General features: G+C 39.1%; 1 protein-coding gene across 8 annotated transcripts in view; it reads left to right on the top strand.

The window, feature by feature from the left end:
- The window catches only part of LOC132774264 (protocadherin beta-16-like), a 143,751-nt gene that overhangs the window by 54,482 nt on the left and 76,571 nt on the right, over positions 1 to 12,698 (top strand). The gene's annotated exons all lie outside the window — the stretch shown is intronic.

The raw sequence follows: 12,698 nt of genomic DNA, 5'->3' as shown, positions 1-12,698 counted from the left end.
TTGCATTGTTTCCTTTGTTGGGATCAAGATGTGCAAGAAAGACCATGGAAGCAGTTTTATTGTTGCTCCTCCTCACTTTCCACCTGCTATTCCAGAGAACTGTACCGATTCTCAGAGTGGCTCACTTTCCAGGAATTATCAATATGATGTTTGTTTAACCAATGGATCCTTAAGCAGTGAGTTTAGATTTCTCCGGCCTCTCATTCCTGTTTTTTCTGTGGCGGATCCAAACATAGCTGTGAACCACAATGGCTCTTCTGTTTCCCAAGATCTTCCTGAGTGTTTGGATGACAATAATGTAAGTGAACAGGTGAGAGATTAGTATCATATCATATTTTCCTTGGTCATCAGTCATAATTGATATTTCTTTCTTCTTATTTATCATCCTGTCAATGACATATATTGTGGCTAGACACATAGTTTTGCAAAATTCTACCTGTTTGTGTCAAATGGTAGTAAGACGTTCGGTTTTATCAAAGTTCTACAAATTTCACTTAAACTGCTAGTAGATTCTATTCCATATACAAAAATTTACTTGATATCATTATATCGTTATCATATTTCCCCTCTATTTGTTTCATATCAAACATGTAATTCTGTATTACCAGTCCATTTTTGTGTGATACATTCCAACCTTGTTAGTTGATATTAACCTATCCATAATTCAGAATTTCTTAGATTTTAGGCGGGTGCCTAATACAAAATACAAATGTATATATCAAATAATAATAACATTCTCCACCCACAATTCTTGGGCAGCTTGCCTTGCTGCTTGTATACTGTTGCTGTTGGGGATTGGGTTGGGTGGGTACTACGAGGGTAGTGTGTGCATGAGTGGTGTGGATGAAAGGAGCAACACAGAGGAAACAAAGCACTCACTCCAACATTTTTAAAAGCCAACGTTGTAGCTGGTGTCTCTGGCCTCAGTGTTTTTTAGTTTGTGTTGCACATTGGCTGAAAAGAACTAGATCTCCCATTAATTCAAGCCACTCTTTGAACAGAAATTCTCCTTCCCAAAGTAGTGAAATCAGTTTCCAAGGCAAAAAAGGCAGGGCTGTTTGTTGTTTTCTTTGTTTGCTGTGAGTTGCCTAAGAAGACACTAGAAATCCCATACTTTCACGCCTATACTTCCCTAACTGGTGAAATCAGCTCAAAAGGCCCCAAAATCTCTCGCGGCTGTTTTTTTTCTTTGTTTGCTCTGTGTTGCCTAAAAAGACACTATTGCGCTATCGCGCCCGCCACTAACGAAGCGATTCGGAAATTTCGAAAATATTAGAAAAAAATTCGGAAAAATTTGGAATTCAATTCCAAATCGAACCATCCTACATCTGAAACGAGTTTTGAACCATTTTTAATCAACCAAGCTTATTGCTTACTATTATCTGTATCAATAGCTTTATTCAAAATTTCAAGCTGTTGGCTCAGTTTCCTGCCCCCTTCTTTTTCCTTATAAGTAATCATCTTTTACTTTGTCTTTTCTTGTTTTCTCCTTACAAATTTGTACATTTAATCTGTTGAAAGTACAAAAGATTGCTGTAATTGGTCCTTTAAACCACTAGATGTTGTCTTTTTTTATATTTCTATTATTTGGCTGTTGGAAAACAGAGTCTTTGTATTCCATATGAAATGAAATTTCTTTTCTTTTTTTTGACTGTGTAGATTTCCAAGGTAAGTTTCCAACTCAATTCTTCCCATTAAACTGGCAATTTTTACATCATGGTTAAGTAAGGTTCTTCTTAAATTCCTCTTAAATTATTTAACCACCACATTTTATATTTCCATTTGAAAATTATTTTATCTAATTTCTCTGCGATTAGTTACTTGTATTTAGTTGTATTTCTTTTTCTTGTTCTTTCTCTATCTCTCCCCACACTTAGGAAATAAATCTCATCTTTCTTTGCCTTCTTTAACTTCTAAGGATCCTCAAGGATGTAGGGGTGTAGGGATAGTAAACTGGAACAGGTCTGTGATATATAGCTGAATTTACAGCTGCAATTAAATTGAATACTTCTTTCAGCCACACTGTTTTGATGAAGCTGTTGTCATGGAACCCCCTGAGGAGAATTCTTCTGTCTGACAGCCCTTCTTTGGTAGCTACTGTGAAAGAAGTTAGCACATTACCTGTCCTTTAATTTTATTTAGCCTAGGTACCCTTCCTGACCCATTGCAAGGCACTTGGAAGGCACTAAATTGTTTGTTAGTCGACAGCTACCAGAACTGCCAATTATCTCGCAGCCAAATTCCAGGCTTCCATGACCCCTTCCTTTTGTTCCATGTGGAAACCAATGACACTGCAAGGCGTAGCCTTCAGGAGATCACATGGGATCATGAGGCCATGGATAGGAAATGAAGGACTTTGATGCCCAGGTCGTAATTTTGTCTCTTGTCCCTATTCAATGACATAGAAGGATAAAATAAGTGAGTTATTGGCTTTGCAGATGATGACATGAGGAACAATTTTTACTTCCTGCACCATGGTCTGAGGTTTAATGACATTTGGCCTCTGATAAGGGATGGCTTGCATCTCACAGAGAGTAGGAGAGGTTCCAGTGCACATAAGGACGTAAAATGTTCCCATCTTTTTTTAGAAAGGGGGGTGGGGTCCAAACAATTGTTGCCCAGTCAGTTTGACATTAATACTAGGATAGATTTGGGAGCACTTAGAAAAAAATGCCATGCTCACAAAAAGCCATCATGGTAGATAAAGCGTATTTCTTTTTTGGATAGAGTTATAACCGTGGTAAATGAAGGGAATGCTGTGGATGTGGCATATCTTGATTTCATTAAGCCCTTTAACAAGCCCCCCCCCCCTTTGATATATTCACAAAGAAGCTAATATAATGTGGGCAAGACAATGCTATGGGTGGTGGATTAGGAACATCTTAACTGGAATGGCTCTTCTTCATCCTGGAGAGAGTTGACAAGTGGGGTGATTTTGATTGATTGATTGATTGATTGATTGATTGATTAATTGATGACATTTGTATCCCGCCCATATCAGCCCGAAGGTGACTCAGGGCGGCGTACAAGTCTGCAACAATTAGATGTCATATATAGAAATACATACATCCGTAAAAAGCAAAAAAAAAAAAAAAACATTTAAAAACCATAAAAAAATGAATAATAAAAATAATAAAAACTATGTCTTCTTGTGCAAATCTTCAACCGTTCCATCGTCTTAGCCATTCCTAGTTCATTTCCAATTTGAGTTTTTGATCATGCTGTGGTTTCAAACGCTTCCTCAAAGAACCAGGTTTTCACTCTTTTTCAAAAGGTCAGGAGGGAGGGGGCTGATCTAATATCCCTAGGCTGATCTAATATCCCTAATTAATCAAAACCTTTATCAATTATTTGGATGATGGAATTGAGGGCATGCTTATCAAATCGGTAAATGACATCAAATTCGAAAAGATAGCTAATGCCTGAGAGGACAGGCTCAGAATCCAAAATGACCTTAACAGATGAGAGCTGGGCCAAAACTCATAAGAAAATGAATTTCATCAGGGAGAAATAAATGTACTGCCCTTAGGCAGAAGAAAAATGAAATGCACAGATATAGGATGGCATACACTTGGCTTCAAAATAGTGAACATGAAAAGGATTTAGTAGATTACAAGTTGTGAAATAGCAGCTAAAAGAGCCAGTGCAATTCTAGGCTTTATCAATAAGAGCATAGACCTCAACTGGAATAGAGTGTTCAGTTCTGGGCAATTCAAGAAGGACATCAAAAGCTAGAACGCATCCAGAGAAGAATAACCATACAATTTTTTGAAACCAAGCCCTGTGAGGAACAACTAAGGGGTCTTTGGGAGGTTTAACTTGGAAAAATGAATGCTGAGAGCAGACATGATAGCCATATTAAAATATTTAATCAAATATTTGAACATAGCTATCAGATATCCACATCAAATATTTTAACATGTTAGCAATATTTAAATATTTGGTCTGGACACAGCAGAATGCTCAAAGCAACTTACTTGCTTTTGCCTGGAAAAGTGCAGGATGGAGCTGCATCATTTTTCTATCTTTGACAGTTATGAAACTGTAAATATCAAAGTCTTAAGATCTACAGATTAAGATGAAATAACAAGTGTGTGCGTGTGTGTTTACCTATTTGAGTGGGATTAGGTTCTAATGAACTTGTGTTTCATTCAGTTCAAATTTGTATCACAGCACTGATTATTCAGACAAATTGGTACACATTTGCTAGGGGGAATAACAGTTAAACAGTTCAGCTAAGCTTTTGAGTTTAAGTTTTTGAATGTACATATAATGTCACTGTTCTGTGAGAGAAACAGAGTTGTAATGGTTGTTGCTGCATTCAGCCACAGGGTGGCAATACAGGCAAATACATAACTGAAGGCAGACTTTTTCATATGCAAAACAATTCAAGGAGAGTTGGGGGTAGAATTGATCTTGAGGGAGATAGCTAACCTTTGTATGAAAAGATGATGCTCCGTGCACCACTCTAATTAGCAGGAAAAAAAATAATTTCTTCATCAATCAAAGTCTTTATATTTGCATCACAAATTGAAAAAGAAGGAAGAGAGAGGTGTGAGCCATGGAAAACTGCTTCAGGAGCAAAGAAGGTCTGTGCTTTTTACTATTCCTTTATGTTACCGATGTACTGTGTGTCACAATTAATTATTCTGTGCCTGAAGAGAAGAAAACTGGCTCTCTTGTGGCTAACATCTTGAAGGATTTAAAACTGGGAGTTGGGGAGCTATCTGCTCGCAGAGCCCAGCTGGTGTCCAAAACCTCTAAGCAATATTTCCACCTTGATACCCACTCTGGGAATCTGCTCATAAGTGACAAAATCGATAGAGAGACTTTATGTGGACAGACTGAACCTTGTTTACTTGTCTCTCAAATTGTGCTCCAAAATCCTCTGAAGATATATAGTATTGAAATAAAGATAGAGGATGTTAATGACAATGCTCCCAAATTCTCAAAAAATGATTTCCAGTTTGAAATTCCCGAACATCTTCCCCCAAATACAAGATTCCCCTTGGAATCTGCCCAAGATGAGGACCTAGGAGAAAACAGTATCCAAAACTACACCCTCAGTCCCAATAAATATTTCCAACTGGGTGTGGAAAGCAATATTGATGGAAGCAAATATGTGACTCTCATCCTGGAGAAAGCACTGGACAGAGAAAAAGAATCACATTTGGGGCTGACACTTACAGCTGTTGATGGAGGAATACCCCAGAGAACAGGCACAATTCAAATAAATGTAAATGTTCTGGACAATAATGATAACTTTCCAGAATTTACTCAGTCTGAGTACAAGGCAATATTGAAGGAAAACTGTCCGAGGGATACTTTGGTGTCTAAAGTAGAAGCCAGAGATTTGGATTTTGGATCAAATGCACAGATCACCTACTCCTTCCATCGAATGCCTGAAAAAATACATAATCTGTTTCATTTGAATGAAGTGACTGGAGAAATCACTGTTTTGGGAGAAATAGATTATGAAAAAGAAACCAATTATGAAATGACTATTAAAGCTACAGATACAGGTGGTCTTTTTGGGCACTGCAAGGTACTGGTGGAGATTGAAGATATGAATGATAATGCCCCAGAAGTTTCAGTTATATCAATCAACAGCCCTTTGCCAGAGGATTCTCCACTTGAGACACTTGTTGTGCTGTTTAGTGTTGAAGATCAAGACTCAGGGGACAATGGTCAAACACTTTGCACTGTTGACATGAATCTGCCTTTTGTATTAAAAGTTACTACAAATAGCTTTTATCAGCTTCTGATCCAAAGTTCCCTGGACAGAGAGAAAATTTCAGAGTACAATGTCACTATCACAGCAATGGATCGTGGATCTCCTAGGCTCACCTCAACAAGAATTATCCATGTGCAGATCTCAGATGTCAATGACAACCCTCCAGTATTTGACAAGTCTTTGTTTGAAATGCTGGTAGTAGAAAATAATATTCCAGGACTACTAATTGGCTCAATTAAGGCTGTTGATCTGGATACTGAGCAGAATGCCAAACTGACCTACTCCCTTTTACCTGGGAACATTGGTGGTGATCCCATGGTCTCTTACATCTCCATCAACTCTGAAACAGGAAACATGTATGTCCTTCAATCTCTAGACTATGAAAAAATTAAAGATTTCAAAGTCATCGTAAAGGTGACCGACAGCGGATCTCCTCCTCTGAGCTCAGATGTTGTTGTTCATGTCCTGATCACTGATGAAAACGACAATGCTCCCTTCTTCCTGTATCCTCTTCAGAACAGCACATTCTCCTGCAATGAACTTCTTCCCAAGATGGCAGAGGCTGGCTACCTGATCACCAAAGTGGTGGCTGTGGATGGAGATTCTGGTCAGAACTCTTGGCTCTCCTATGAACTCCTGAAGGCTACAGACCCTGGTCTTTTCAGCATAGGAACTCAGAATGGAGAAGTGAAAACCAGAAGACCACTGACTGAGAGAGACACCAACAAACAGAGGCTTGTTATTGCAGTGAGAGACAATGGTGTCCCTCCTCAGACCAGTACTGCAATGCTCAATATTCTTCTGGTGGATGGCTTTTCCGATCCTTACTTGAAGGTGGTGGATGTCCGTCAACAGGACCCTGAAGATGAGGGAACCTTGACCATGTATTTGGTGATCTGCCTCACTTCTGTCTCTTTTGTGTTTCTCCTTTGCATTGTTTCCTTTGTTGGGATCAAGATGTGCAAGAAAGACCATGGAAGCAGTTTTATTGTTGCCCCTCCTCACTTTCCACCTGCTATTCCAGAGAACTGTACAGATTCTCAGAGTGGATCACTTTCCAGGAATTATCAGTATGATTTGTGTTTAACCAATGGATCCTTAAGCAGTGAGTTCAGATTTCTCCGGCCTCTCATTCCTGTTTTTTCTGTGGCGGATCCAAATTTAGCTGCGAACCACAATAGCTCTTCTATTTCCCAAGACCTTCCTGAGTGTTCGGATGACACTAAACCAGGGGAACAGGTGAGAGATTAGTGTCATGGGATTGCATTCTCCTTGGTCATTGCTCATAATCAATATTATTTTTTCTTATTTATCCTGTCAATGAAATATACTGTGGCTAGAGATATAGTTTTGTCATATTCTATCTGTTCATGTCAAATAGTTGTAATACGTTGAGAACCAGTTTCTCTGCTGAATCTCTCTCAGCGTTTCTTGTTCTTCCTCAGTGCAACTTGTACTCCCTCATTGGCCTTCCCAACTTCCGTTGCTAGTCCATCATTTTGTCAGTGTTCTCTCTCTCTCCCTTTTTTTTTTACTTTTGCCTCCATCCTTTATGTATTTCTCAAACCTTTTTTGTGCATTTTCTTTAGTTCTTATGATATTTAAACTCTTTCGCCCTTGGTATATTGATCTGGAACTCTTTTCCAAGCAGTGTTTCATTTAGTGAATCAAAATTTACTAGAGCCTGTTTGATAACTAACACATTGTGTATAGATAGCAGTTTTTTATGATAAAAAATCTCCCACATGCAAATATCTATATTATCTGATTGAACCAGAGTTTCCAGGTATATTCACACATCATTAGATATTGTGATAATTAGGCAATTTTGAATAATATTTAAGTATTACTTAGATTTAGGTAATATTTATTTGTTTTTACATGAATGTAACACTTTATTAATGGGATATCAATGTTCAAAGTAAAAACTGTTTCTTTATTTTTTCTAATAATAATTTTAAGTAAATTATTTTTAAGCCAATATACTATTTTAGGTCCAATATTTTCATGCTCTGGTATGTTTGTTGTCATATTTTCACAGCATTCGTAACCCTTATATATGGGTCATGTGCCTGAAAGAACACCAGGTTTACATCCTTATGGATTCTCCATATTCACAATCCCCACACTTCTCTAAGCCAACATGTATAAAAATCCTGTTATTGAGACGTTTTGTAAAGATAATAGCAAATATGTGTGGAAGGGTGTTAGCTTTCCTCTCTCCATTCATAATTCTATTTCCCTCTATTTGTGATAATTGCTGAGGCTGAAGTGAAGAACTACCACATCCATAGAGGATGGTCACATGAGTTGGAAATACGGTGTGAATTTCCTTTTCGAAATTTTTAAATGTATTTTTATTAAATTTTAACCATAAATGCAACATTACTTCAATAAATCCTAATTTAAAATCTTGCTTTTGTCTCATATATCCTCCTTCCTTTATGTTTACAAACAACTTTCCTGACAATTTTATTAAAAAAGAGCTATTTTCTACACAATTGTCTAATTTTCTTAATAGTCATATCTTCCCTACATCATTTGTCCAAAATCTCACCTCATGTAAGGGCAGTTTAAATCTGTTGTTCATATTGCTCTGACACATATAGCTGGATTTCTTCTACTTCTCTTATTTCCTGCCTTTTTGTGTATCCTGTTTTCATTTTTTTCATCCTATGTTCATTCTAAAAAATGAACATAGAGATTTCATATTTTTCTCCCCACTTAATTCACACAAAACGTCAATTTCCCCTTAATAAATGCATTTCTTTCTTTAATACAGCTAATTGTGCTATTTATTTCCCACATTGAATGAACCATTTCCCATCATGCACAAATTAGCCATTCCGATTTTCAAACACATTAAAGCCTGAATATTACTACTATCTTTAGCTAAATTGCTGAAACTAAAAAGAAAACACACTGATTAATCACCAAAAATCAGTTGAAAGTGATTAATTCACTGAATGCAATCTAATGTAAAAGAGAATGTTGTCTCTGCCTGAGATTTCATTAATAGAAGGTAGGGAGGGGCTCATTGAACATTTTAATGGTTAGTCCCAATAAAAATGGGACTACGAATCTGGATTATTCCATGGATTCTGGTATAACGCCTAGCTGCATTTGGCACCCCTTTCCTGTTTATAATATTTATTTATTTACTGTATTTATATTTTGCCCATCTCCCCCCCCTAAGGGGACTCAGGGCAAATCACAGAACACATATACGGCAAACATTCAATGCCATTATACATTGACAAGACAGACAATTGTACATAGTAGGCATGGTTAGGTTTCGTCGGAATACTCGTAATTCGGAATAAAGTCGGAAAAGTTGCCTTTTTGAAGTGATTTCAAAGTTATTTTAAAAACAGAAAGTCTCTTTGCCCTTTCAAAACTCTCCTCGCAATTTTTGATACGACTCAGGACGTGAGTCGAAAGAGAGTCAGTGTTTAGAGGCAAGCAGCCTCCCAGTATGCAAACTGCTTGCCTCCCAGCCAATGAGGGGAGAAGTTTTGGGGAGGGGAGGGGTTTCAGCATGGCATCCATTGCACTATATAAAGGGCAGCACATGGTTCAGAGGCTCATTGTGAGCCTGGGAAGGGAAGGGAGAAAAGGGAAAGGGAAAGAGAAAGGGAAGGAAGGTTGTGAAGGGAGGTTGGAAGAAGAGCATGGCAAGTTGAGAAGGACTGTTGCCTGCGTAGCTGCTTGCCTTGCAGCCACTTGTGTGTTGTAGCTGTTGGTGGTGAAGAAGAGCAGGGCAGCAGAGAACCAGGGCAGGAAGAAGGTCTGATGCCTGCCTGGCTGTCTGCCTTGCAACCGTTTGTGTGTTGTTGCTATTGGGGTTTGGGACGGATGGGCAATTCGTGGGTAATATTGGGGTGTGCGGGTGCATGCCGTGGCATGGGTGGAAGGAACAGCATGGAGGAAACAAAGCACTCCAACATTTGAAAAAGCCCCAGCATTGTAGTGTGGGTATTGGGTGTGTGGGTGGAAGGAGCAGCACGGAGGAACCAAAGCCTTCCAACGTTTGTAAAAGCCTCAGTTGTAGCAGCTCTCTCTGGCCTCTGTGTTGTACATTTTCTCAATAGAACTAGATCTCCCATCAATTCAAGCCACTCTTTGAACACAAACTCTCCTTCCTAAAGTTGTGAAATCACCTTCCAAGCCCCCAAAAGGGCTCTCTCTGCTATGTTTGTTCCTTTGTTTGCTGTCTGCTGCTTACCAGAAAAAACATTATAAATCCCATATAGTCAAGAATATCCTTCCTAAAGGTGTGAAATCACCTTTAAAAACCACAAAAGGCCTCTCTCTGCTTTGTTGGTTTACCTTGCTTGCTTTGTGTTGCCAGAAAAGACACTAGAAATCCCATACTTTCAATCTCCCCTTACCTAACTTGTGAAATCAGCTCACAAGGCCCCAAAAGCTCTCAGGGCTGGGCTGGCTGTTTGTTATTTCATTTGTTTGCTGTGCATTGCCTAAGAAGACACTACAAATCCCATACTTTCAAGTTCCCCCTTACCTAACTTGTGGAATCAGCTCACAAGGCCCCAAAAGCTCTCAAAGATGTCTGTTTGTTATTTCATTTCTTGCACAATCGCGTCCGCCATTAACGAAGCGATTTGGAAATTTCGGAAAGTTTGGAAAGTTCCAAAATTTGGGGGCGGGGGGGGGGGGGGGGCTGGATTCAGAATTTAATTCCGAATTGAACCACTACATCTGAAACGGGTTTTGAACCTTTTTTTTTTTTTTGGATCAACCAAGCCTAATACATCGATAGAGGTATATATAGGCTTTACTATCCTCGCCATCTTTGGGGCTGCGCTTGTTTCTGGCTATGGGGGGTGAGGGTGCAGTTGCTGTCGCTCCACTTTCCCTGCTTTGTTCATAAGCTTCCTCCTTGATCAAATTGGCAGCATTTTTCTGGCATTTCCTTATGGGTGCCTTAAATACCTCCCCGGTTTAAAGCGGTACCTATTTATCTACACACATTTGTTTTCAAACTGCTAGGTAGGCAGAAGCTTGGCTAACAGTCAGGAGCTCACCCAGACCCAGGCTTCAAACTGTCAACCTTTCAATTGGCAAGATTTACTGCAGCTGGCAGTAAATCTGCTGTGCTAAAGTCCACATTCTGAAACAACCCAGATTTGAAAAAAATATATCTCAAAATGTCTTGAATCTCATCGCTTTTCTCAACTGTGTTCGTGTGGGCATGCCTATTTGTGTGCATGTGTATATTCTCGCAGATAATTTTATGAAGATTGTCACATACTGGCCTTCACTCACAGAAGATTTTGAAAATGAAACTTGCATTTAATAATGATAGTTGTAAGTTAGGAGTTTTTCCTGGGAGGTTCAGTCATCACTCCAAGCTTTTCTTTTCCTATAAACTTTACAGATTGTTGAACTATTTCTAAAATCACCTTTATATTTATAGTTTATACTATTTTAAGAGGCATTAGTTTGTGGAATTTATAGGATACTCAAAAATTATGCCATCTCCCTGGGGCAAAAATCCAAGATATAACACAGAGGATGACAATACACAACAATACACAACAAGCCTTCATGTGGGAACCAATGTCACTGCAAGGTGTAACCTTCAGGAGATCACGTGGGATCACAAGACTATGCATAGGAACAACTTTGGTTATCATATTGGAATTCCACTACAGACATCCAAGCAAGACTCAGGACTTGAATGACGCCTTCCTAGAACAGATGACCATACATTTGGAAAGGAGTGCTGTGGTAGTAAAAGGTGATATCAGCTATCATGATATTAGCTGGAAGACAAATTCTGCTGGGAATCTCAGGCCCAATTATCCAGATTGTGGAAGAGGCAACAATGGAGTCAGCTACTTTAAATCAGATCTTGACCAACAAGGATAACCTAATAAATGAGGTAAAAGTGGCAAGTATCTGATGGATGGCAGTTTCTGAAATGAATGATATTGAAGGCATAATGTAAAAGGCACAATATGAAAGCCTGCTATTGTGGGGTCCAGGGGGCTGTGGGTTTGGAAGGGATGTGAAGTGGAGGAAATGCCTTTGTGTGAGTTTGTTGTCTGACCAGCACCATTTGAAGCACACCAGTTTCAAACTGCATCAAATGGTCAGCATAGACAGAAAGAGTAGAACTACTCAACACCTTCTTTGCCCCAGTCTTCTTCCAAAAGGTTAAGACTGCTCAGCTTGGCGATAATGGAGCACACTAGGCAGTAGGGAAATGCAGCACTAAATAAGTAAAGGGGCAATATAGTAATATCTTGCTAATCTGAATGAATTCAAATCCTCAAGGCCAGAAGAACTACATCCAAGGGTGTAAAAGGAACTGTCAGAAGTAATTTTATAGCCAATGGCAATCATCTTAGGGAATTCCTAGAAAGCAGGAGAAGTTCCAGCAGACTGAATGAAGTCAAATGCCACTCTGACATTAATACTAGGATAGATTCTGGAGCAGATCATGGAACAGACAATGTTTAAGCACTTAGGAAGGAATGCCTAGCTCACAAAAAGTCAACATGTGTTCTTCAAAAACAAGTCATGCCAGATAAAACCTATCTCTTTTTTTGATAGAGTTATAAGCTTGGTAGATGAAAGGAATGTTGTGGATGTTCTTCTTATGCATAGCCTTGTGATCCCATGTACTTACCCCGTCACATGGGGGAAGCATCACCCTTGTGGAGAGGTCACAAGCTAGCTCCATTGGAGCCAGCACAACATGGGAAGCCTTCTGTGTTGGGGGAAAAGCATCCAATGACAATTGTGTACAGGGCCTCTGCTAGATGTCATACAACGCTGGTGATGACTGGTGTTGGGCTACGTCATTTAGACGGGGTGAAAGCACTCTAGGATGGTAAATTCACCCTGCTCGATGAGGTCGCTAGCCTCCTAGGGCAGCACAAAACAAGCTTGCTTCCTCCTCCTTATGACATCCGTACAATACAATACAATACAATAC

This window comes from Anolis sagrei, chromosome 4, assembly GCF_037176765.1.
Source record: "Anolis sagrei isolate rAnoSag1 chromosome 4, rAnoSag1.mat, whole genome shotgun sequence".
Lineage (NCBI taxonomy): Eukaryota > Metazoa > Chordata > Lepidosauria > Squamata > Dactyloidae > Anolis > Anolis sagrei.
This window is presented reverse-complemented; position numbering and strand designations above follow the sequence as displayed.